The 26,746-nt window shown below is 42.4% G+C and overlaps 1 long non-coding RNA gene across 1 annotated transcript; it reads right to left on the reverse strand.

Moving 5' to 3' along the window:
• Nucleotides 1–8,480: 8,480 nt before the first annotated feature.
• LOC140526239 (uncharacterized) lies at nt 8,481–25,228 on the reverse strand. Its single transcript, XR_011974293.1, has 4 exons — nt 25,149–25,228; nt 24,851–24,964; nt 9,908–10,051; nt 8,481–8,880 (listed from the first exon to the last, which is right to left on the reverse strand). It is a non-coding gene; the product is annotated as an uncharacterized lncRNA (long non-coding RNA).
• Nucleotides 25,229–26,746: the final 1,518 nt, after the last annotated feature.

A 26,746-nucleotide genomic window follows, 5' to 3' on the forward strand; every position in this document is an offset into this window, starting at 1 on the left:
CAAAAGGTGACAGGCGAGCCTCAACGTGGATGAGTAAAGGTAGATCACTGATGAGAAAATAATCCTAGCCAGATTTTGAACAAAATGCATCCAGACTTCCATAAGACCCTAGTGTTCCTCCATGCAGAAGGCATTTGCCCATTGTGGTAAACAGGCTCAGGATGAATAGACCCTTTAGAGTTGGAAGGTACCTGATAGAGTTCATATAAATATATGAATATAAATATATATATTTACACAAGTATATATTATAAAAATAAATATATAAATTTATATATTTAATATATAATAAATATACATTTAAATATATATATTTATATATAAATAAATATACATAAATATATATTTACACAAGTGAGGAAGGCAGAACCCAGAACAGTCACATGACTTCCCTCAGCTCACGCAGCTAGTAGCATGACCCCAAATTTCAACAAAAGTCTAGTAACCTTCAGGAAACATAATACAGTAGAAAATTCGCTGGCTTTAGAGTCAGAGGAACTGAGTTTGATGCTGAGTTTTGCTACCTGGTGATCTTAGGCAAGTTATAATCACCCTTTTCAACTTTAATTTCCTTATATGTAAATCAAGGGGCTTGGACTAGATAGCTTCTAAGGTCTCCTTCTGGTTCTTGATCCTATGATGATCCTATGACCTATGAACCAGAGAATCATCTAATGGATCCTCCTCACTTTACAGAGAAGTAAATTGAGGCCCAGGAAGGTTATCTGACTTGCCGTAGGTGACACAGATAACCCATGTCCTCTGCCTCTTGAGTCAACGTCCCTTCCTCCATATCACAATGGTTTCTTTGCTTCCAGTTCCAAAACCTATGATTCCTGGAGCAATACTTCGACAGTTCGGAAGAAATACATTTTCATTGATGTGAGTGCCCCCCACTCAAAAGTAGATCAAAGTCCTTTGAAAAGTTATAGTGCTCCTAGAATGAATCATCTAGGTAGGGAGGCCTCTCTGCAATCAGCAGTGAATCAACAGATATTCCCACACCAGGATGAGAGATAGAAAAAGTACTACAATTGAGGTTCAGGAATTATGCTGTAAACAAACCAATTCCATCTGACACGTTCATTTCTGGAAGGCCATGTCAAGCATAGGTCTTGTTCCTGTTCTGTACTCAACAGCAATATAGAGGAAAGCACATCAAATGGACCAGGGGACAGGAGAGAGCAAACTATGTCAATAATTGGAAAAACTTCATGGAGAAAATAGGGACTGGGTCTTGGGGGATAGATGGGCCAGGAGGGAACATTCTAGGCAGGGGACACAGATCAAGAAAACACAGAAGCAAGAAATATCATGACATGGTAAAAAAAATAGATACCCCAACCCCTTAGTTTACAGATGAGAAAACTGAGGCACAGAAGTGATAGGAAAGGACCTTATAGGTCACATAGTAGGTTCCAATCTCTAGTTCCTTCACTTGTACCTCTATGCTTCTTGTAACAGATCACACAACTCAAAGTGACAAGGGACCTTTAGCCTGTCTAGACCAACCCATACTTAAGCAGTGGTTTAGTGGTTGGAGAACTGGCCTTAGAGCCAGGTAGACCTGGGTTCAAGTCCTGCCACTGACACCTACCCGCTGGATGAGTCCCTTAACCTCTTGGTGATGTAGGCAACTCCCTGAGATTATAAATTGAAGAAAAGGCAGCCACTAGTATTGATAGAAAGAGTTAAGTCAACCTCTCGAACCAAAGAAATCACGAGTCTGTTGCCTGTCTCCTTTAAGATATTCCTGACAATCATTCATCTAGGTAGGTAGTTTATCGAATGAAGCTTTGAATCAGGAAGATTGGAGTTCTAATCCTACCTCAGATACTTAGTATGACCCTTAGCAAGTCACCAAACCTCTCTAAGCCTCAGTTTCCCTGTCTGTAAAAGGGGGATTTTAATAGTATTTCCTCACAGAACTGTTGTGAGGGTCACATAAAACAATTTCTGTGGAGCCCTCTAAACTCTAAAGTGCTACATAGTAATAACCGTAATGTTTATTATTATTAATAACTAATAGCTAAGATTTATAATATAATTATAGTTAACATTTATATAGCACTTATGCTTAGCACTGTATAACGATGATCTCATTTGATCCTCACAACAACCCTGAGAGGTAGGTGCTATGCATTATTACACTCATTTTGGAAATGAGGAAACTGAGGCAGAAGCTAAGTGACTTGGCCAGGGTCATACAACCAGTGCTCTTGTTACTATTATTATTGCTGTCATAACTCAGCCTTTGTTCTAAGACTTCTAACTGGGAGAAACCCATCATCTTTAGAGATAGCCTACAGCCACTTTTGAATAATTTGATCCTTATATCAAACCAAAATCCGCACCTTTGGCTTCCACCTCTGGCTCTAAATTCTTCTCTCTGGGGACAAGCCCAATTAATCCACTTGATGCAAAGTTCCCCTTGCTCTGTATCCCCCCACAGTGGTCAAGGGGCACCTACACTGCCTAGGGACTATGGGGGGAGTCGGAGGTGATGACAGAAGGTACCCAGGGTGGGCAGGACACGCAGAGAAGCAGCCAATCAGAGGGAGCTGGCTTTTGGCAAGGCTAGAGGATAAAAGGGACAATGCACAGTCAATTGAGTCAGGTGTCCGTGGCTGTGACCTTTGTGGCAGCAGCAGGGGGCCCAAGAAGAGAGGAGTGAACCAGGACCTGATTCTAGGGTACTTTACTCAGAGATGAGGAGGGATCTGGGACAGCTGGCAGGTATGAGTCAGGGACTGTCTAGTGGGTAGGAGGTTTAGCATGGGCTATGATCATCAGGGATATGATCAGAGCTTTGGATTCATCTGTGAGCTCCTTGAGGACAGGGACTGTCTTTTGCCTTTCTTTTTATCCCAAGGATTCATCATAGTAGGTGCTTAATAATGGTTGATTAATTGCTTGGATGTGCCACTCTTTATATACTTAGGAAGAGAATCAATCTAAGGTCCATTTGTATAAGGACCCTATCTAAAGACCATTTATTAAGTACCTATACTGTGTGCAGAACACTATCTAAGGACCATTTATTAAGTTCCTATACTATGTGCAGAACACTATGGAAGGATCATTTATTAAATACCTACAATGTATGGACCCCTAAGGACCATTTATTAAGCATCTACTGTGTGCAGAACACTAAAGAGCATCTACTAAGGACCTGTTGTATGCAGAACAGTGTGATAAGCCCTGAGGGTGTTGTACAGACAAATAAAACTGGTTTCCTGCCCTCCAAGGATTTTATGACCTTGAGGGCAGGGAGATGAAGCATCTTCATGAATTATTATGATACAAAATAGTGCATGATGCACAAATATGGAAAATGGGAACTATGGACAATCAGAGATTCTAGGAGGGAGATCTGACTGGGTGATCAGGGAAGGCTCCATGACATCTGAGCTTGGTCTTAACAAAGTGGCAAGGTAAAGCAGGCTAAGATGGTACAGTGGGGATGAGGAAGACATTCTAGGAACAAAGAACAATTTAATCAGACAGGCGGAACTCTAGGAATGGCGGGCCTCTGAGGCTAGATGGTGGTCAAGAGGTTGGGAAATTAAATTGAATATCCAGGTTTTGGAAAGCTTTGAATGTCAGACCAAGGAGTTTGCATATGATCCTGTAGACAGTAAAGACTTATTGGACATTATTTTTTATCAGGAAAGTGATTTGAAAAGAGCTGGGCGTTAGAAAATTCATATATCAATGATGTGTATGCAATGATACATATATACATATGTATATGTGCATACATACATACATACGTATAAAGATTGAAGGTGGTGTTGGGATTAGGGGATGAGGGGGTGATGTGTGAGACTGGAGGCAAAAAAAATGGATTAGGAGACCTGATGAGGGCCTCAGCTAGTATGGAATTCTCTATTTAATGCTTGTCAAATAATTGAATGAAATTAATTAAATGATTAATTGAATGAATGAAAGGCATCATGTTATAGTGAAAAACTCACAGAATTTGGAGTCTATGGATAGGGGTGTGAATCTGGCTCTGCCATTTAAATGTGACCAGAGGCAATCCACTTAACTTCTCTGGGACTCAGTTTCTTCATCTGAAAAATTCAGAGGTTGAACAAGCTGGTCTTTGAAGTTCCAGCCAGTTCTAAATCTGTGATTCTGTGAATGGGAATCTAATTTGGGTTAATGTTGGCTTTTGGTCCTGTCCTGTCCCTGGTTGTCCCTCCCCCTCCTTATTTTCTGTAACATGGAGTTTAGGGATCCTATGCAAGGAGGTTGAAACTGTCTATTATGGGGAAGAAAAGGAAGAGGAAAAAGGTTTCTGTCCCTGTATGAAGTACAAAAATAATTTCAGACTGAATGGAGAAAATAATATTGGAATTCTCTATTTCACAAGTTCATTGGGAGGGAAGTGCTTTGTAAGCCTTCAAGCTCAGAAGAAAAGGTTCAAGAAGGATTTGATTTCATTGTCTTTCTGCCCATTTTCCTTGCTCTCCCTCAGCTGTGGAGTGATTCTCTACAGAACAAAGTGTTGCTTCTCACTTTCTAGGCATGAATACCAATTTGTATACAATAATTCTGAGGCAAAAGTGTCCGAATAGGTTAGGTTAATCAAGGCTGGCTTCCGGGAGGATAGTGTTAAGCAGAGTTTGGGGGTGGAAGGGGTTAAGAAGGAAGGACAATGTGGGACACTAGATGTCCTGAGGGAGTTAGGGCTGGGTAGGTGAAAAGAAAGACTTTGCCTTATCTCTTTTTTGGTTTTCCTGTTCTAATCGAATTTCTGCATATTTTTGATCAGGAAAGTGATTGCTTTGGGCACCCAGAGATGACTAGAATCTCCTCCTATCCCCTCAGCCTCTAGGGCTAATCTGCAAACCACAAGGGAACCACTATACCACTTACTCCTTCACACACCCGAAGAGGACCTGAGTTCATATGCTGTCTCTGATGTTTGCCACCTGTGTGACCTAGTTCAGATCCTTTGGCTTCCTTGGGCCTCCTTTTCCTTATCTATAAAATGAAGGATTTGGACTAGATGGTCCGTTTCTACGATCCTAGGACATCTTCCTAGTCCTGGGGAGGCCAACATTTAAAGGTTCTAAATGCCTGGAAAAACAACCCTGCCTGTTTTAAGGTCACCCAGGTATCTGGAATAGAACCACCAAGAGTCGGGACCTCTCTCATCGCTCTATCCCTCCTTTCTCTCTCTCTTCCATCTTTCCCCTTTTCTATCCTCCTGACTCCAGTTTGACTGGTTTTCTAGCATCAGATCATCCCCAAATCCTTCCTTCTGCTTCAACTACTTAGCCCCACTCTACCCCACTGCAATTCCAGTCCCAGGGATCCACTGGATTTCTTAGAGGCATCTCCCATCTTACCTTTGCCTTTCTAAAACTTTACTTCTAGGAATGAAGGCCTCTTCCACACTCATACTTTCTGTCATTTCATCAAGATCTTATTTCCTTGGGTTTATTCTTTTATAGGGGCAGCTAGGTGGCTCAGTGGATAGAGCACTGGGCCTAGAATCAGGAAGACTTGAGTTCAAATCTGGGTTTAAACACTTACTAGCTGTGTGACCCTGGGCAAGTCACTTAACTCTGTTTGCCTCCATTTCCTCATCAGTAAAATGAGCTGGAGAAGGAAATGATAAACCACTCCAGTATCTTTGTCATGAAAACCCCAAAGGAAGAAGAGTTAGATATGAATGAACAACAGCGAGTTCTTCCATCACCAAGGGATACCACCCGCACCCAGGGTGTACCTGTTGATGTGGAGGAAAGGTTTTGTGGAAAAGAGAGGAAGGGAATGAAGAAGAAGCTCTTCCTCAGGATTGGAGGAATTGTTTCATTCTTTCTATTTAAATCCATAACACCTAGAACCTAGGTTTGTAATAAATGACTTTTAATGAATATGGGACACATGCACAGAGACAAAGACAGACACACAGACTATTTCTCTCTTTCTCTCCCTCCCCCTCCCTCAGTGGACATCTGTGATTGGGGTGGGATACAGCCTTGCAGCAAACCTCCCCTAATTAGTCTCACCGACACTTTCTTTAGTGTTCTATACTCTTCCCTGCTCACTCGCACTGCCAAGGTCTAGTTCTAGACCATAAGATCATGTGATCATAGCTGCAGAGCTGGAAGGGATGTCAGAAACCATTTAGTCCAACATTCTCATTTTTCTCAGATGAGGAAACTGAGGCTCAGAGAGGTTTAGGGATGTTCCTGAAGTCCCATAAGTAGGATTTGAACCCAGGATCTCCATTCCAAAACCAGTACTCTTTCTGCTATACTTTTACGGAAAGTATTACTTCTCATAATGATGAAGAGACTCTAGGGCAGGGGTCCTTAGTCTGGTATCCACAGATTTCCCCCACACACACACCCAAAAAAGTGTCCATGAACTTGGATGGGAAAAAATTTCATCTTTATTTTCACTAATCTTTGATTTCCTTTGTAATCCTATGTGTTGTGTTTTATGCATTTAAGAATATTTTTCTGAGGATGGGTCCATGGGCTTTATCAAACTGCCAAAGTGGGTCCAAAATAACTAGTATTTGCATAGGGCTTTAAGGTTTGCAAAGAGCTTTATGTTTTATCTCATTTGATCCTCACAACAACCTTGTGAGGTAGATATTATTATGATCTCCACTTTATAGATGGGGAAACTGGAATTGATAGATATTAAGTGACCTTGCCCAATGTCACATAGCTAAAAGTAGAATTCAAACTCTTTCCAAGGGCAAGTCTAGTACTCTATCCTCAAAGCCACCTAACTGCCCTCCATGACACAAAAAGGGTTAATAACCTCTGCCTTAAGTATCTAATAAAAAGTAGCTGTAACTGACTAGAGGAAAAAGTGAAAGTATTTTCCATTTTGTAAAACACTGCTAGGGCAGTAGGTGGTGCCATATTGCACAGAGTGTGAGCCTGGAATCAAAAAGACTCCTCTTCCTGAATTCAAATCAGGCCTCATACCTACCAGTTGTGAGACCCTGGGCAAGCCATTTAACCCTGTTTGCTTCAGTTTCCTCATCTGTAAAATGAGCTGGAGAAGGAAATGGAAAACTGTTCGGCCTAGAGGCCGATGAGCTACCCGAGTCTACTCACCTTTCGCAGGTCTTCGGAGGCCAACCAGATAAACGTATTGAGAGAAGAGACTTTCCAGAGTCAAACAAGGGTTAGGCTTTATTCAGGGTCTTAGTTACATGTGCAGGGTGAATTCTTCCTCAGGAGAGAGGAATCCTCCTCCTCCCAAGGGGCAAGGATCATACAGCAAGAGGATGGGAGTGGAAGCGGGGGGGGGAGGAACCCTCTTCCCTCCAAGGGCCCCTCAGCGTGAAGAGCCCCCGGAAGGGACCCCGCATCCAGAAGAGGGCCTTCAGGCTTTCCTGTCCCTACTTAAGCTCTCCTGCCGCATAGTTTGCACATGAATACCGTGTGTGCTCTCAGCCCCTAGCTAGTCAACAACAGGTGTGCTCAGACCACGGGCCAATCTCAAGGGTGGGATGCTCTCCCCAGCAAGTTTCCCACTGAGAAGAGGTGGAAATGCACGAGATAGCCCATGTTTCACGCCTCAATCCCCAGCTGTTCCCTGGGGGGCCTTGTGAGAACTCTGAGGTTTAGAAGTCCTCACTTTTACCTGCCCGAGACTGTCCACTTGAAAACTGAGCTTACACCCCCAACAGAAAACCTCTCCAGTATTTTTGCCAAGAACATTCCAAATGGGGAGAGCCGACACCACTGAACAAGAAAAAGCCACTGCTGGTGTTTTCAACTCAAGCCTGTGTTCCTCAGTCCTTCCTTGACTTAGGTTTCTATTGAAGAAGAATTAATTTAGTAAAAAGAGCACGGAATTTAAAATTAGGATTAAAATCTGGGCTCTAATAGTGGCTTGAGACAAAGCACTTAACTTATTAAAAGTGGAGATAATAATATTGGCATTCTTTATTTTACAAGGTTGTTGAGAGCAAAGTGCTTTGTAAATTTTAAAATTCAATAGAAACGTTCTAGGAAGCATTTTATTTCATTGTCTTTCTGCCCGTATTTCTGCCTCTCCCTCAACACTGGGCCAACTAAATTCCTTCTCTTTCTAGACTTCAGTCCTAAACTGTCAGATTCCTTACCTAATTATTGATGGTGCATTGGAGACCCAGGGACTTCCATTTGACCATCTTCTAGGCTAATTAGCTACGAACAAAGGAAAAATATTATCTGGCTATTTTAGATGTTACTTTTCTCACTCCAGGCAATGAATGATGTCCCAATGATTTGGCACAAAAGCATGAAAGAATGCGGATAATTCAGCATAATCCATCTCCACCAAAGGAGAAACAACTCTGAGTAAATGTCTAACTCATTAATTGGGAGGGAGAAAGGGGAAAAGAACCTAAGAATATTACTCTTTCATCCAACACCTCTTTTTTAAAAATTAAATTAATTTATTTTATATCTTAAATTTCAAACTGTCTCCCTCCCTCCCTCCCAACTCTGTGCTAGAGAAGGCCACCATTTGACACAGATTTATAGATATAGGTAAAACCATACCACACATACTTCTATTTATCAATTCTTTCTCTGGAGGTGGATAGCATCTTCCCTTGTGGGTCCTTTGTAGTTGACTTGAGTTTTTATTATACTCAGAATAACTTGGTTGTTCACAAATTATTCTTCAAACTGTATTGCTGTTACTGTATCAAAAGTTCTCTTGGTTCTCATCTTACTCTTCATTATTTCATGCAAGTCTTTCTGTGTTTTTCTAAAATCAATGTGCTCATCATTTCTTATGGCACAGCAGTGTTCCATGGCAATCATATACCACAACTTGTTCAACCATTCCCCAATTGATGGGCATCTCCTGAATTTCCAGGGCTTTTTGCTACCACAAAGAGAGTTGCTATAAATGAACAGACAGTTTTTTGATAAAGAAATACATATACACACACATACATGTAGTAGATATGCATATATAAGTATATATAAATAGTATACTCTGTATATAGTATGTGTGGTATACTATATATGGCATATGTCGTACCTACCATATGTGCTATATAGTATACCGTATATAGTATACTATAAACATAGCACACCACATATACTATATGTAGTGTATATATTATGCATATAGTATGTACACAATATGTACATGTATGTATCGTCATATGAAAAATGCTCTAAATCATTATTGATTAGAGACATGCAAATTATAACAACTTTTGAGTTATCTCACACCTGTCAGATTGGCTAAAATTATAGAAGGGGAAAATGACGAGTGTTGGAGGGGACATGGGAAAATTGGGACACCAATACACTGTTAGTGGAACTGTGAGCTGATCCAACCATTTTGGAGAGCAATCTGGAATTATGCCCAAAGAGTTATAAAACTGCATATACCATGATTAGATCTGTTTCTTAGGGTGATCAGGGAAAAAGGGGAAAAAAACCCACACAGGACCTCTTTATAAATTTCACATTCATCCAACAATGAACATTTATTTCTCTGTTTTTCTTTGGGTACAAAAATATTCATGTTAATTGGTATTTGTCAAGTGCAGAATAACCAAAAAAAAATAAGTTTAAGTACAAGAAACATTTATTGCATATCTGCTGTGTGTAGGACACTGACCTCTGCAATGGGGTTAGGAAGATGATAAAACCTCAGACTTTCCTTCAAGGAACTTACAGTTGGATAGAAGATCTTTGTGGGAAAAATAAAGAGATATTTTCTGGCATGACTAGGATTTAGAGCCAGATGGGGAACTTGGAGATCATTATTTTATAAATAAGAATGAGGCCCAAACAAGGAAGAAAGCTTCTTGGCTAAAGACACAAAGGCATGCGTCAAACCCAGACCCTCTGATTCCAAATGTAATTTCTACAATTCCATACTGCCTCTTTGAGAATATCTAGGGAATACTGACCTCTGTCTGAGCTTCTACAAGAGTCCTCCAGAGGCCAGTGGAACCCTCCTCTTCTTCCATCCTTCATCCCCAGCCTACAGTTACTCCATCCCCTTAGCTGGTCCATGCTTGTATCTTTCTGGGAAGGATGTGCCTGTTGTCATTCTGATATACAAGATATATAAGAATTTCTCTTATGGAAGGGACGTGTACCTGACCACTCTCTCCTGTTCTTAAATTCCCTGGGTCTTAGTTTCCCGCTCCATAAAATAATAGGATTGGACTGGATCCATAGATTCATATAGGCTGGAAGACTTGATCCTTGAACAGGACCCCAAAAGTTGGTCTAAACATTGATGGAGTTAGAGCTAGGACAGTTATTCTAGAAAGAACTAATGTCCTTAACAAAAGTATACAGTGTTAGGTTTGTTTGGGGAAGGAATAGAGTAGTCTCATTTCCCTGGATCGGAGGTTTATATAAGGGAATGAATAGTGGGACATATCACTAACGTGGCAGACTTTAGGCAATAGGAAAGTATGGAAGGTAGTCATTGTACAGGGAAGAGTCATGATCAAAGCAGGGTTTTAGAAAGTTCAATCTAGCAATGATTGAGTATACAATGGACAGGAAGGGAGGAGACCCAATTAAGAAGAGGCTATTGTAATTCAATCAATCCATCAATAAACATTTATTGAACACCTATTATTTGTCTGGAATTGTGCTAAGAGCTTGGGATGCAAAAGGAGGCAAAAGACAGTCTCTACTCTTAATGAGCTTACAGCCTAATGGAGGGCACAACAACAAACCAAGCTGTATACAGGACAAATAGAAAGGCATTAGCATTAAGAAATAAGAGGGGTTGGTGAGGCCTTCCTGTAGAAGGTGGGAGTTTAGTTGAAACTGAAAGGAAGAGAGAGGAAAAAGAATACAGAAGCAGTGGAGGGGAGCTTTGGAGAGTTTATAACAAAGGGCAATGTATTGGTGGGGAATAATGCAAAGCTGATTGTGATTATCACTGAGACATACATGCTTACAGCCAGTTTACATACTGGGGAGTTCCCCTATGTGTGGGTCAGAGACCACCGGCTCAAATAAAAAATCAGAGACTTCTCAAGGTAGAAGCAAAGCAGCAAAATTTTATTATGATCTCGCGAGAAAGGGCATTTCCTCTATGATAAGTAATCAGGAGAGTGAGGCAACTACAGGAGGCAAAAATAGAGATTATGTAGCCCTAACGCAGATCTCTCCCCCCACTAGCCTTTTACTGCCATTGGCTGGGAGGCAGGCTCATAATCTAAACACGACAGTCTACCTTGTGAATAGCGGACAAGGTAGCAGTGGAATAACCAAAAGACATTATGTTGATGTGGATGTTGATGTGGCAACCCAAGGGGGGTAGTTTAAGATTCATATTAAAAGTCACATGATTTCTGGGAAACTGAAACTTAGGCCTAACCATCTACTAAAAACCTTTTGTTAAGCACTGAGAAGTCTTCACTAACTTCATTCCGTTCACCTGGCACTCCTCTGAGGGTTTCTTTGCTTTATGTCTCAATCTGGTCTGGCCCCTTGGATTGGAAGCTCCCTGAGAACAAGGGCTGTTTCCCTTGTGTCAACCTTTGTTTCTCCTTTCTCTAAATTCTTCTCCACCCTAGGACTTCCAGCTACTCCCTTTCCCCCAACTGTGGTCCCTTCATTAATAAATATCAATAAATGAAAGACTTTTACTTAGGACGACAGGCCCCCCACTCCAGTCTGAGGGAAGGAAAATGAACCTTGACTTCTAAAGCCTAATAGAGTAGCTCCCCATCCTCCAAAAGTCTGATCTCCCCTCTACCCACTGTGCCCAGATGCTTGGAAGCTTTAACTCAATTTACACAAAAAATTCAATTCTGTAATCATTTATTAAGAACCTACTATGTCCAGGCAACTTCCTAGGCTATGGAGACACTAAGATAAAATGGAGACACTAAGATAAAAACAAAACACTCCCTACCCTCAAGAAGCACACCTTAACCTCCTTGGGCCTCAGTTTCTTTCTCTGGAAAATGAGAGGATTGGGTTAAATGGTCTCTTAGGTATCTTCCAGTTGTAGATCTTACGTTCCTATGATCCTATGGCAGGTGTGTATATATAAATAAATGCAAAATAATACAATGTAATTTTAAAAATTTGTTTTTGTTTCCATGTCACCTTTTCCAAATATATTCCCTACTCCCCTTTGCCTACCTCTTTCTTCCCTAGTGAGCATCTCTTGTAACAGTAAAAGTGGCGAGGGGAGGGAGGGAAACAATTCTGTAAAGCTAAGCAATACCTCAACCTAGTTTGACAGTATGTACAACATCCCACACCCCCACACAGTCCTTCTCTTCTTCGGGGTCATTAAAGCATTTTTTTAAAAATCCCCAGCCCTCAGCTGAGTTTCTTGTTTCCATTTACAGAATTGTCATTATAAGCATTGTTTTTCTGGTTCTGCTGACTTTTATTTTTTAATACAAAGTTTAAGAGAGAGTGCTAATAAATGAGACCAATTCACTAATCAAAAATTAATTACCTACATGTGCCAGGTCGTGCAGTGGATAGAGTACCAGCCTGGAGTCAGAAAGACTCATCTCCCTAAATTCAAATCCAGCCTCCCTAGTGGTGTGACCCTGGGCAAGTCACTTAACCCAATTTGCCTCAGGTTCCTCATCTGTAAAATGAGTTGGAGAAGGAAATGGCAAACTACTCCAGTAACTTTGCCAAAAAATAAAAAATAAAAATAGCAGCAACAAACCAACCCAAATGGGACCACAAAGAATCTGAACAACAAAATGTTTCGATACTATGTACCGGGAAAAGCCCCAGCTAGATTCTAGAAGAAGGACACGAGTGAGTCAATAGACATGTATTAAATACCTATATATGCCAGGCACTATACTAAGAGAACTATACTAAAGAACTCAAGGAGTTCAAAGTCTAATCCAAGGAACACTCTAAAGATGGAGGAACATTTGTTCAAAGACAAATAAATCCAATGGACTTCAGACATCATCCAGTTCCAACCTTTCATGTGAAAGATGAGGCAGACAGAGCCTAGAGACGGGCCAGTTACACAGGCAGTGGGCACAGCCAGAAGCAGAGCTCACATCTCTTATCTCCTGGTACAAAATGATCTTTCATGGAACTTTAGGGTTTAAAGCTGGAAGAGACCTCAGGAATCATCTAGTCCAGGGGTGAGGAATGCACAGCCTCAAGGCCACATGTGGCCTTCTTGGTCCTCAGTCAAAGGATTGCACTTCAGGACCACCACATGTGGCCTCGAGGTTGCGGGTTCCACACCCCTGATTTCTGGTCCATTTCTCTCATTTTATACCTGAGAAAACTGACCCCCTGACTTATACAAAGATGCAAGTTAAGGAGCTGGGCTTTGATGACTGTGGATAGAGCACTGAGCTTGGAGTGAAGAAGACTAACGTTCAGATTTGGCCTCAGACACTTACTAGCTGAGAGACCTTGGGCATGCCACTTAATCTCTATTTGCCTTGCTATAAAATGGGAATCATGATAGCACCTGTCTCCCAAGGTTGTTGTGAGACACAAATGTTTGTAAAATGCTTAGTGCCTGACACCTAGTAGGTGCTGTATAAATGGTACCTTTCACTACACATTTCCCATCCCATCTCCCAGCACTCAATTACCAATTCACATTAGATGGAAACCCAGAGGGAAGTTCACTAAGCTGAACTTAAATCAACTTGATTGTTGGGAATCAAGGAAAAGGGGAAGAGAAGAAGGACTTAAAATGGGGAAGAGGAATGGTCAAAATAAGGTAAGGTAATTATTGGGAGGAGGATTATGGTGCCAGGCAAAGGGAAGGGAACAAGGAACTCTGATCGGTTTCCCTCTTGTGTGTGTGTTAGAGTCAGGGGTCTATGTCTGCAGTCTATGACAAGCATGGATGACTTTCTGCGTATCATTCGATCAGATCAAGTTGGCAAGCGTTTATTAGATTGTGCTTACTATGTGCCAGGCACAGCTTTACTTAATCTCAGTTTGCCTCAGTTTCCTCATCTGTAAAATGGGGATGAAATGAGCTCTCAGTTCCCAGGGTGGTTGTGAAGATAAAATGAGATATTTGTAAAGTGATTAACTCAGTAATATAGAAAGACACTACATTGTTGTTGAGTTGCTTTTCAGTTGTGTCTGATTCTCCATGACTTCACGCGGGGTGTTCTTGGCAGAGATACTGACCTGGTTCTCCAGCTCATTTTACAGATGAGGAAACTGAGGCCAACAGGGTTAAGTGACGTACTTAGGGTCACACAACCAATAAGCATCTGAGGTCACATTTGAACTCACGAGAAGATTACACATAAAAGAAGGCTGGGGAAGGGGAAAGGGAGGAGAAATTCAGAGAAGTAGAGTCAGGAGCAGAGTTCATTGAGAATTGAAGACACTTTTCTTAAAATGGTGGGTACAGGGAAAACTATCCCATCAGAGGAAAGAGCCGCATTCCTTGAATTATCCAGCAGATATTAGGCTTCAACTCCAGCAACAAAGAAGGTAATATGAAATGGTGACAGTGTGAACTTGAGTTCATTTGTTATCTGTGGCAAGAATCAATGAACCTGGCAACTTCCTGGGATTTGTCTACTGAATGTCAAAGACTCTGCGATTCTTCCCCAGGGAGGAAGCACTCACACCAGAGGCTGCTAATTTTAGCAGAGAGCCTTTGTGTTTATGAGCAATGATCGGAGATACAGAGATGAAGAACAGGAAAATGCTCAAAATGATTAAAGATACAAATAATTCATTAATATAGTTACTTTCAAGCTTGCAAACCACTCCTTACAATTGTAATTGTGTTGGTCCTTCATTGCCAAAGAAGATCACGTCATCAGAGAAACAATGACATGACTTGAAATTGACATTGTTTAGAGTGAGGGAGGGCTGTGCAGCTCACCAGCCTCGCTTCTCCTCCAGAGCCATCTGAATCCAGTGACTTGATATTCCTCAGGATGACTGGAGATGACCCAGGATGAGGCAATTGGGGTTAAGTGACTTGCCCAAGGTCACCCAACTAGTGAATGTCAAGAGTCTGAGGGGAGATTTGAACTCAGGTCCTCCTGACTCCAGCACTGGTGCTCTAACCACTGCACCACCTAGCTGCCCCAACTCCTTACAATAAGTTTGTGAGAGAGGCAGTGTGAGTGTTATCCCCATTTAGCTCGTAGTCTGATAGTGAAAATAGAACCAACACATAGATAAGTGAGTCAGCTTAACATAGAGGCCAAAGCAACATAGCCTTGGAGTTGAGAGGACCTGCATTCAGATTCTGCCTGTTAACACTTACTGGTTCTCTGACTATGGGCAAGTTACTTTCAGGTTCAGCTGTTTCAACTGTAGAATGAATATAGGAATTGGGTCTGGGATTTCATTAGTCCAGGGCAGGAGTGGGGTAGAATTTTTTTCTATAAAATTTGGATTCAGTCAAAAGATGTCCCTTAAGCACCTAGAAGACCACATGTGACCTTAAGGCCACAGGTTCCCCACCTCCTGGTCTAGGGGAACTTCCCTTGTCTGAGGAAACTTTATCTACCAACTCTAGTCTTAAGAAAGTTACCTTGAGCTTTAGCCTAAAACTCAAACAGAAGTGGAGTCCACTAAGTTTGATTCCTTTGTGCTGCATATTGGCTTAGAAAACCACATCATTAACACTGTCTATGTTCTCTCTTGTGTTTTATTTCGTTTAAGTATTTCCCAATTACATTTTAGTCTGGTTGAGGCAGTGAGCAGGAGTGTCTTCCGCTACCATGGGGCATATTTGACTCCTCTGACCTAGAGGACTTTAAGGTTAAATGACCTCCCCAGGGTCACACAGATGTATCTGGCATCTGTAAAATATGAGAAAATATACCTCCAAGGGCTGGTGAGGCTTCAGTGAGATAATCAATGGAAAGCTCTTTGTAAATCTTAAAATCCTATATAAAAGTTTATTTATTATTTAACTAATCTCCAAGATAATGGCATACACTGGAGAGGTCTGGTTAAAGATGTCTAGGAAGTCTTTTAGCTGTGGGGAGAAATAATCACATTTATCAAGCACAGACCATAGTACTGTCTTGGACTCTCTCTCTCTCTCTCTCTCTCTCTGTTCTTTTTTACTTGATGATCTGATCATCTCCCATGGCTTCCAATGTCATCTCTATGAACCTACTTATCCAGTCTTAACCTTTCTATTAATCTTTAGTCTTGTATCTCCAACTGGCCATTAGAAAACTCAAATGGTTGTAGAAGTGAAGGTTGAAAACTAAAAATAAAATAATTAATAATAATTAATAAAAAATTTAAAATTTTTAAAAATAAAACTCAAATAGGATGTCCCATAGACATCTTAAACTCTGTATGTCCAAAACTGAACGCATTATCTCTCCCCCAACCTCTCCCCTCAATTCTAAGACTCCCTATTATTGTCCAGGGTACCACTATCCTCCAAGTCCCCAAGGCTTGAAACCTAGGTATCATCCTCAACTCCTTATTGTCTCTCTCACACATAACACCATATCCAGTCTGTTGCCAGCAGAAATCTGTTGATTTCACCTTTGCAATGTCTCTCCAATATGCCCGCCTTCTCTCCTCTGACATTGCTAACACCCTAGTGCAGGCTCTTATCTCCCCATGCCTGGACTACTAGTCTACTTAGATTGATCTTCCTGCCACTAATTTCTTCCCACTTCAGCCCATCCTCCATTCGACTACCAAAGTGATTTTCCTAAAGTTTGACTGGTTATGTCATTCCCTGCCCCCTCTCCCTAACCCAGCTTTCCCACTTAATAAATTCCAGTGGCTTCCTATTGCCTCCAGGATCCTCTGTTTGATGTTCAAGTCCTTTCTAATCTGTCCTCACCCTGCCAACCTTTCTAGTCTTCTTATGCCTTACAGCCCCCACAAATTCTTCGATCTAGTTATGCTGATCTCTTCACTGTTCCTTCAACAAGATACTCCATCTCTGATAGCTCACCGGCTATCTCCTATTTCCAGAATGTTCACCCTCCTCATCTCTGCCTCCTGGATTCCTTCAAGTCCCAGATAAAATCTCATCTTCTACAGGAACCCTTTCCCAACCCCTCTAATTCCAGTGCCTCCACTTTGTTAATTATCCTGTATATAGCTTGTTTGTACGTAATTGTTTACATGGTATCTCCCCATCAGATTGTGAGCTCTTTGACCATCTCTTGCCTTTCTTTGTATCCACAATGTTAAGCATAGTGTTTGGCAGTGGTAGGCCTTTGATAAATGCTAATTGACTGACTGATCACCATGTGTTAAGGCCTATATACATAAGATGTGGTTGACTAGTCTAAGAGTGGTTGTGGGTAGGATTTCAAGGTCAATAGATGGTACTTACCCTGAGACCCAAGATGTAGTATAGAGAACTACGACCATCCTCATCAGCAACTATGTTCTTTCAGGGTAACCACTTCCCCACTCAGCTGAGAATTTGGGGAATTTGCATTTTGCCTGGACTGGGGCCCAGAGAGGGGTGTGTGTGTGTTTGTGTGGGTGTGGGTGGGTGTGGGTGTGGGTGACAGAGTCAGAGAGAAAGAGAAAGACAGAGAAAGACAAAGAGACAGACATAGACAAGACAAGAGAGCAAGAGGGAAAGAGAGAAAAAGAGGTAGAGAGGCAGAGAGAGACAGAGACAAAGATAGACAGAGAGAGAGAGAGAGAGACATGGAGACAGAGATAAAGAAAGACAAAGAGAGAAAGAGAGACAGACAGCCTCAGGACTAAGGTTTTTGAGAGTCGTGAAGGGTGCCTCAGTCAGTGAGCTCTTCTCCCTCTTCTCCCTCCTTCCCCTTCTCAGATCCCCTGACTTCTTCTGAGCCAGGGTTGGCACCAGAGGGAAGACACTAGGGATGGGGGCAGACGTCTATCGGTCTCAGGAGTGCAAGAAGACACTGGTAGTGAGATTCTCAGCCAGATTTTTCTGTTTATAGTTTTCTGTTTACCCAACACATACCTTCATGAATCTGACTGCATTCTTCAAGGCCCCTCTACCTCTCAATTCCCCCTGCCACTCCCTGTGTGCACCTACGCCCCCTTTTCCTATTCCCACTGCCCCCAAAACCTTCCTGTGTCTTATTTCCCCTTCTTTTTAAAAAATGTCAAAACTCTTATTGGCACAAATGAAGGTATGCATTCTGGAATTTAAGAAAGTGATATATTTGCTCTTGAAGTCAAAGAGAAATAACATACATCACCTCACGACATTGCAGCCAAGGTTACTCTCGAGGCACTACTCTAGAGGCACAAAATGGTCATTGTGCCTAGAAATCAGGAATTTAAATGTCAACTTAGACTCTAGCTTTGACAGAGGGCAAGTCATGGGTCAACCTTTCTGTCTCGGTTGCTTCCTCTATAAAAATAATAAGGTTAATCCCTAAGACCCTTTAAAGTCTTTCTAGCTGCCTTTCTAAGACTGTATATTACAGATGAGTTATCCATCTGCATGGGTGCAGGAACCAGGTATTTCCATGCCCAGGAAAGATGAAGAGTATCCCCGTGTAACTTAGAGTTTGATAGGAGAGACATGACAAGTACACAAATTAGTGAGGCAGTTTGGCCTCGTAACTCAATGATAGAGACTTGGAGTTAAGAAGACCTGGATTCAAATCCTGACTTTTATGATTTCCATGCCCATGAAATCCTAAGTCCTGACTTGTATTATCATTAACTTGTAGAGCCTGTGCATGCTGGGCCTGGAAGACCTAAGTTCAAATCTAACCTCAGACACTAGCTTTGTGACTCTGGGCAAGTCACTTAATTCTACCTACCTCAGTTTCCTCATCTGTAAAATGAGCTGGAGGAGAAAATGGCAAACTGCTCCAGTATCTTTGCCAAGAAAACCCCAAATGGAATCATGAAGAGCCCAACATGACTGAACAATACTCTCTGGAGACCTCATTTTTCACATCTATAAAAAGGGGGTGGAGTAGGAAGGGTCTTAACTAGATGAACTATAAGGTCCTTTTCAGCTCTATATCCCATGAGTTAATAATATGAGTAACTGGGCTTGGCTTGTAGATAAATTCAGTATCCAGAACATTACAAATAGTGGGCAGTTAGTTCTCCCCATGTTGGCCTTTGTGGGGCCAGGTGCTGATATGGAAAGTGATTATTGGAGCTGCATGGTGACTATAAAGCTGACCCTAATTTCTATGTTTTTCCTCACTTTGTGATCCCTGTCATCTTCTCTATTCTCAAGGCATCTAGGGACTGGAGTCTGGAAGACCTCAGTTCAAACAGACACTAGCTGTGTGAACTTGGGTAATGTGTTTGTCTCAGTTTCCTCATCTGTAAAATGGGGCTAATAATAGCACCTGCCTCCCAGGGTTGCCTTGAGGATCAAATGAGATATTTGTAAAAGCACTTAGCACAGTGCCTGGCACGTAATAGGCATTTAATAATGCTGTTTCCCCTTCCCTTCCTCTTGCTTCTCAATATTCCCAGATCTCCTCTTTTCTATTCTACATAGGACCCCTTTCCTGAGTTTACTGACCTTTCCCCCAACAAGCAAAGCCTAAGGCCATGATGTCCTTCAGTGGGATGACATCTCATCTCCGGAGGGACAGACTTCAGTATGAAGGTTTGGGGAGGTATAACAAAGCTGTTCCATATCTAAACCAAGACTATGAAGAGATTAAGGCACAGTGTTGTTCAGAGACCCATACTTCCCTACTGGTCCAGAAGTGCTTGGCTATAAGGAATTGGGACCCTACTCCATTCAAACTCAAGACATCCAGTGGAAGAGGCCTCAGGTGAGTAGCACTTGTCATTTCTTCTGCTCTCAATACTTTTGAAAGCCTCCAGTCCTATCAGCTTTGATTCCTCTCCTTGACCAGACCAACTATGTCCTCAGTATGATCTAACTTTGGTATCCCCATTGCAGCCAATTCTCCAGAGACTTCCCAGGTCCCAACAAGGGAATACTGAAAGGAGGAATGGAGGAGAAATCCAGAGATATTCTGGGATCTTGACCTCTTTTATTCCACAGGACATTGTAGATGGGCAAAAAGGACCCATAAAAGCCCACGTTCTAAATCTGATAGAAGTTATAGAAGAGATGCTGGTCTGCATTGGTGGGTAAAGTTTCTGCACTGAGAGATACCTATACCAGTCATAGTTCCAACCTAAAAAAAAAGTATTTATGCACTTGTGACAAGCCTAGTGAATTTAGTAGGAATTCTGTTCAAGTCCTATCTTTGGACATATACTAGGTATATGACTATGGGCAAGATCCATTCCTTCCCCCCACCTCTGACTGCCAGGACTGTCCCCAATCCATAAATTTCCCTTATCCAACCTACAGTATATCCAAGGAGAGGAGGTTAAACTAGTATTCCCCGGCCATCAATCTAGTTAGATTCTCAGCCTTCCTTCCTTCCTTATGCCTACTGTCCCCTGGGCCCCTTCAATCCAGGTCCTCTTTCCCTTCATCAGGCATTCTTCAAGTAATGAATAAACTATTATGTCTTTTGATGAGGAAGTGGAAAAAAGGCATTTGGGTAGGTGGGTGAGACAGTTTCTTATAACCTGACCAGGTTCTTTAAAACAGAGATGTGGGACTGTAGCTCTTCCTCCACCCTGCCCCCCAAAAAGCCCCTCCAACCTCAGAGTACTTTCTATTCATTACCCAGAAGGGGCTCCTAGGGAAGGGACAGGGATTCTTTTCCTTATATTTTCCTGCCTAAGGATTTCTCTGCCTCTGAATTACTCTAACTATTGTTACTGAAAAGTTAAAGGATGAGGAAGAGAACACAGATACTCTAGATCCAAGCCTTGAGTGTCTCTGACTCCATAGGCTACCTCCATTCCTCCTCTTTCATCCTTTGAGAGTTGGGAAGAAGAAAAAAGCAGGTCTCTGCTCTCCTCCACCTGCTGCTTCATTCCTTTCGGCTTCTTGTTCCTTCCTTTCCTCCTCCTTCTAAGTGTATCGCTGGTTATGAGGTTAATATAATTATTAATGGTATTAAGAGGAGGAAAGCATATAATGTCCCTCTTGGCACCTACTTAGCAGTAGATGCCTTTGCCCAGATCCCTGGCAAAGCCTTACTCCTTGCCAAGGTACAGAGAAGACCAAGAGGCAGAAGAGAGGGCTTTACCTGCACCTTCTCCTCACCACGTAGCTCTTAGACCAGATTCACTATTCTCTTTTAGTAGCTTTGTCTTCTAAGGACTCAGCCAGAAAGAGACACAGGCCTTCGAGCTCCTGTCTACTATATTTAAAATCTATGAATCAAAGTGGACTCCTAAAGCTAAGTATCTGAATTCTGGACTCTCAAGATAAACAAGTTAGTTTTGTTTTAGGACTATTGATTTAGAACCAGAAAAGGGACTTCCGTTGCTTGGCAAGGAAGGGTAGTTTTCCAAGGAGGTGGGCCATTTCATGAGGAGCTGGCCCTCAGGTGAGATTCAGTAAAAGAAGGTGTACAGAAATCTATCTTGTGAGCTTCTGTTCTCCTCACTATTTCTCTCTCATACCTACCTGGGCTTCTATTAAACCTGCCCCAAGAATCCATTTGTGGGAATGATGTGGATTCATACTGGTATTCCTGCAATGTGGGTACTTCGGTCAAGTGGGAAAGGGTGTGGATTCTACTACCAAGAAGCCTGGAGTCAAAGGGTACAGAGGTAGGGGAGTGATACCTATGCCTGCCTAGTTTTTTCTCTCTCTCTCTCTAGGGGACTTCTAGCTCCTTGCTGCCACAGGTTCTCTCAGCCTCCAGGAAAAAATGCTCTACCAAGTGGTACCCCAAGGGCAAAGCTTCCAGGAGGACTATTCAGACATTTTCTACTTTTGGGTAATGGAAATTGTATATCATGGTGGATAAAGCTCCACACTTCAAGTCAGGAACACCTAGGCTAAAGGCCTACCTGTGACACAAACAAGCTGCATGACCCTGGTTAAGTCTCGTGCCTCAGGCCACTCTCTTAACACTGTCAGTTGCTGATTTACATTGGTGGAGGATATTTCCACACTGGGAATTCTCCCTGAACATGAAATCACAACTTGACCTAAAACAAAATGAGTCTACATAAGAGACATGATCTAGGGAAAGTTGGAGGGGCTGAAAGTTGCCAAAAGAAGATGACTCCCTGCCATCATGGAGCCTTCATTCAGTTGGAGAGGAAGACCTAACATGGGGAAAAAGTATAAGACAGCACAAGCACAAGGACAGATGTGCTTTGTAAATTGATGAAAATGCTCAGATTGCAGAAAGAGCAGAGAGACCTGACTTCAAGGAGGGGAAGGAAAGAAAGGCTTCCCTCGTTCTGGTCTCTCTCTGGGTAATTCAAAGGTATGGTTACCTTGGCCCTGACAGGCTGGCAGGGAAAAGGAGACAAGGTCAATGACCTTCGTAGAAAAACTATGGCAAAGACAACATCAAAGTCACCTCCTCAGCTTTCTGGCAATTCTACTGAGACACAGGACTCATGGATGGGTGGGTGGAGGTGGAAAGGACTTGAGCAATCAGGGCTTAGACCAAGCCTCCCAAGTCTGAGTTGTCAGTGATACTAAAGGACAAAGGGCAGATATACAGGTGAACTGATCATTAGTTAATGAAATCATGAAGCGAGGCAGGTATGTCTGGATCTTTGGGTACTCATGGGGAAAGACCATGAAGGTAGTGGGGCTGCAATCACACTTAATAAGCTCATAGGGTGTGTGGGGGTGCAGATACCACAAACAGTACAGAGACAAGTGGTAAATAGGAGTTCAGAAGCAGAGAGCATGGGGACAGGGATTGGGTTGGTGAAGGAAGGTAGGCAACATAAGGAAGAGGATGGGGAGGGGATGAATCACTTACATAACCATGGATTGGAGTTGGGAACACTTAGAGCAACATGGACCCTTAGGAGATGGAAGTGTTACAGGTGCAGGATTTTAAGGTCTCATTTTTTATAGAGTCTGGGACAGGCAGAATAGGCTAACTCTCATCTGTGCCACCAGTTCATTAACATATCCAAATCATTTCAAAGTTATCAGTAAAACTTTAAAGTTAGGGTCAGCTAAGTGGTATAGGGCCCTGGAGTCAGGAAGAACCGAGTTCAAATCCAGCCTCAGACACTTGACACCTACTAGCTGTGTGACCTTGGCAAGTCACTTAACTCTGATTGCCTCGCCTTACCACTCCAAAAAAACCCCAAAACTTTAAAGTTAACATGTTCACATCGTTTCAAAATTATTAGCACCAGTTGGTGATCTGCTGGTCTTCACTGTGGACATCTGGAATTTATTTGAGATTTATATATGATAGAACAAAAAGGCCCAAACAGCAGCCCCTAGATGGCTTTTGCTGATTCAGCACATATTCCCACAATGTGATTTGTGGTTAATATATTATTATATATTTTGTACAAATTATTATTACATTAAGTATATATAAGTAATATATATTATTATATTAAGTATTAGATATATTTTGTACAAATATAATTTGTAAATCATGCCCCTTTGACCTGTGGGATGGTTTGTACGTGACTTCCACGTTCCCCTTTGTTTACTTCTTGCTCTTGCCCCTTTATACTGGCTATTTATGAGCTTACTACAAGTAGGCCAGTAAAGCAGATGTGGGGGGTGGAGGAAGTGGTGGTCAGGGGAACCTGAATTAGATACAGTTTTAACACAACAGGCTGGAGTAGGTGGTCCCTAAGAGTCCTGGGGAGTTGCAATGACCCAAAAGAACCCAAGGGCCTGGCTAGCCCTCCAATGGCCAAACTCACAGATCTTTGAAATACAGAAAATGACCTAAGAGTTTAGATATTATCTATTCTAGGAGCTCTTAACCTGGGGTCCATCAATTGGTTTTATTAATGCTTTCATAACTGTATTTAAATATAATTAATTTCTTTTGTAATCCTATGCATTTCTTCTTGGAGGCAATTGGGGTTAAGTGACTTGTCCAGGGCCACGAAGCTAGTAAGTGTCTGAGAGCAGACTTGAACTCAGGTCCTCCTAACTCTAGGGCCAGTACTCTTTCTACTACACCACCTAGCTATCCCAATCCTATGCATCTAAGCATATTATTCTTAGAAAGGGTCCGCAGGCTTCACCAGATTGTCAAAGGAGTCCATGACACAGAAAAAGTTTTAAGAACCCATGATCTCATCTGACCCTCTGACTTTACAGATGAGAAAACTGAGGTCCAGGGAGGAAAAAGATTTGTCCAAGGACACACACGGAATTAATGACAGAGCTGAGACTAGTCCTCTGGTCTCCTGATTCTCTGTTGTTAGTGGGTTGGTGGGGTGGTCAGCAAAGGTGCCTGACTGGGAATCAACCAGCAGGAGGAGCTCTGGCTACAGACTCTTAGGCAGGCAGTAACCTCGGTCCCGTGACTGATACTCATCTCTGTGCCCACAGATCTGGCAGTTTGAGGAAGGGTTAGATGTGGTAGTGGGTGACCTGCTGCCCACAAAAAGTAACTGTCTAGCACTTGTGCATTCAGCTGAGAGGACTGAGTTCTGGACTGCTCTGCAGGAGAAGGCCTATGCTAAGTGAGTCCTCAGTTTGGGGGACCCTCAACCATGTACTGCTCCCCTGCCCTCTCACTCCCTCCAGTCACCCACCTTCCTCTACTGTTCCTCTGGTACTCAGGTCCCAAACCTTCCAGTGGAGCTTCTCTATCTGTTTTTTCAACCCCTCCAAGTATCCCCAGCACTATCCTTGAGGTCAGGGACCATATTTTGTATCCCCAGAGCCTAATACGATGCCTGGAATAGAGTAGATACTTAATAAATGCTTGTTGACTGACTAACTATCCTCTCCACAGCCACAGACCATATTACTGGGGGCACCTCAACTAAAGGCTTTGAGGACTTTACAGGAAGTGTGGTTGAAACATACGACCTCTAAAGCCGCCCCCCTTCTTCTCCCCCTCCCTCCCCCCCCACCCCCATGCCCAAAACCTACTTACCCTTATTCAGAGGGCCTTACAATCAGGTTCTCTAATTGGCTGTAGTATTGAGGTGAGAAATGTTCTTATGACCTTCTCCACCATGGCTACCCGACTGTCTCCAACACTGGTTCACTTGAATAAGCATATAAGTTTTTCAATTAATGAAAACTTACCTTCTGTCCCTCTTACTTTCCCCATCCATTGGCAAAGAAAAAATACAACCCTTCTAACAAATGTACATAGTCAAGCAAAATATATCCCTGTATTGGTTACATCCTAAAAGTAGATGACTCATTCTGTACCCTGAGTCCCTCACCTTTTTGTCAGGAAGGAGGTGGATAGCATGCTTTGCCAGAAGCCCTTCCTCTGGAATCATAGCAGGTCATTGCATTGAGCATAGCTTTTTAAATCTTTCAAAGTTGAACAAATAGTTGTTAAACATTTTATAGGTACAGGGTACTGTGCTGACCTGGGTCCCAGAGGACCACACCACTCTTGTGATCTCTGGAATATACGTGGAGGGGAACAATAGGGAAGGTTAGTTTTCCTTTTAATTCCCTTTGAGAATTCATTTAACCAGGCAGAGCCAAGATGGCAGAGTACTGGGAAGGAATATAACAGAACCCCTCTCCAGAAAACTCCAGACAGGTCTAGAAAATGTACCAGACCAGACCCTGAAGGGGAAATATGGAAAAAGTCATAGTAAATCATTTGTCTAGCCTAGTTCAACACAGAGAGAAAGACAGAGAGGTCTGTAGACACTAGGGATGGGGTTGGTGTAGAAGCACGCTTTTCACAGATCACTCCAGCATCCAGGGAGAGACTTACACCAGGGCAAGGAGAGGTCCAAGACCCCATACCAAGACACCTCAATGGGGACAAGTGCCAACTGGCACTTTGCAGTTCTGGGTCAAGAATCCAGGGTGGATTAAGAAGGAGACTCAAGCAAGGGGAAGATATTCCTGGGTAGGCATGCCCTGGGCCATGTAATAAGCATAATGGAAAAAAAATGAGGCTCCAAAGAAAATGATAACAGTGTGGTTCAGACCCCAGGAGCAAAGCCAGTTCTCACTTCCAGCATCTAGCCTGGCCTGCAAAGGAATAACCAGGACAAGAATCCCAAACCTAAGGGGATCTTATAATTCCATTACTCAGAACCAACCAACAACCAGCTTTCCAGCTGACTGATAGGGCTGGGGTCCAGCAGCAGTCTCCTATTGCTCTGACCAAAACCCCAGGGCAGGAATTTTCAGAGCTTAGACCAGAAGGGCAGCAGACAGACTATTCCCTGGATTAGTTCACTTTGGTAGCAATTGAGTGGGATAGACTTAGTGAAGACTCCTCAGATTGTAATTTTTCTCCCAGGGGTGAGGTAAGGCCTAAAGGCTCAAGGTTACAATATTTTTAGAATAGAATAGTTCCATATAAGGATATAAAACTGTGTAGTGTATTAGGGTCTCAATGATTGGACAAAACTTACATAATTCCTCGATGTCTTCATTTCAAAAGGGATTGGTTAGATTTCGTGTCTAGAATGTAAGACCATATTCTCAGCTAATGAGGATAATGGTCAGTGGGGGGAGGAGGGACTTGCGCTAGGGTCTATATAAATCACTGCCCTTTTCTTTGTCTTTGGCTTTCCTACTCCTACAGGTAAGCCCCGTTTCTTGAGAATCGAATAAATCACTTTTCTGTCATCACTTTGAGAGGCCTCTGAGTAATTGATTTATGTAGGGACCTGAGCCATCCCACACACAATGAAACTTGCAAGTCCCCAACCTGTCCCTGAAATTCTGAAATAACAGAGTATTCAATAACCCCAAGGAAGCAGCAACAAAACGAATCCAGATCTCTCCAGAATTGCCACAGATCCCAGCCCTAACATCGAGTTGGAAGTAAGATGGAAAAACAAAA

This window comes from Notamacropus eugenii, chromosome 2 (genome assembly GCF_028372415.1).
Source record: "Notamacropus eugenii isolate mMacEug1 chromosome 2, mMacEug1.pri_v2, whole genome shotgun sequence".
NCBI classification, from domain to species: domain Eukaryota; kingdom Metazoa; phylum Chordata; class Mammalia; order Diprotodontia; family Macropodidae; genus Notamacropus; species Notamacropus eugenii.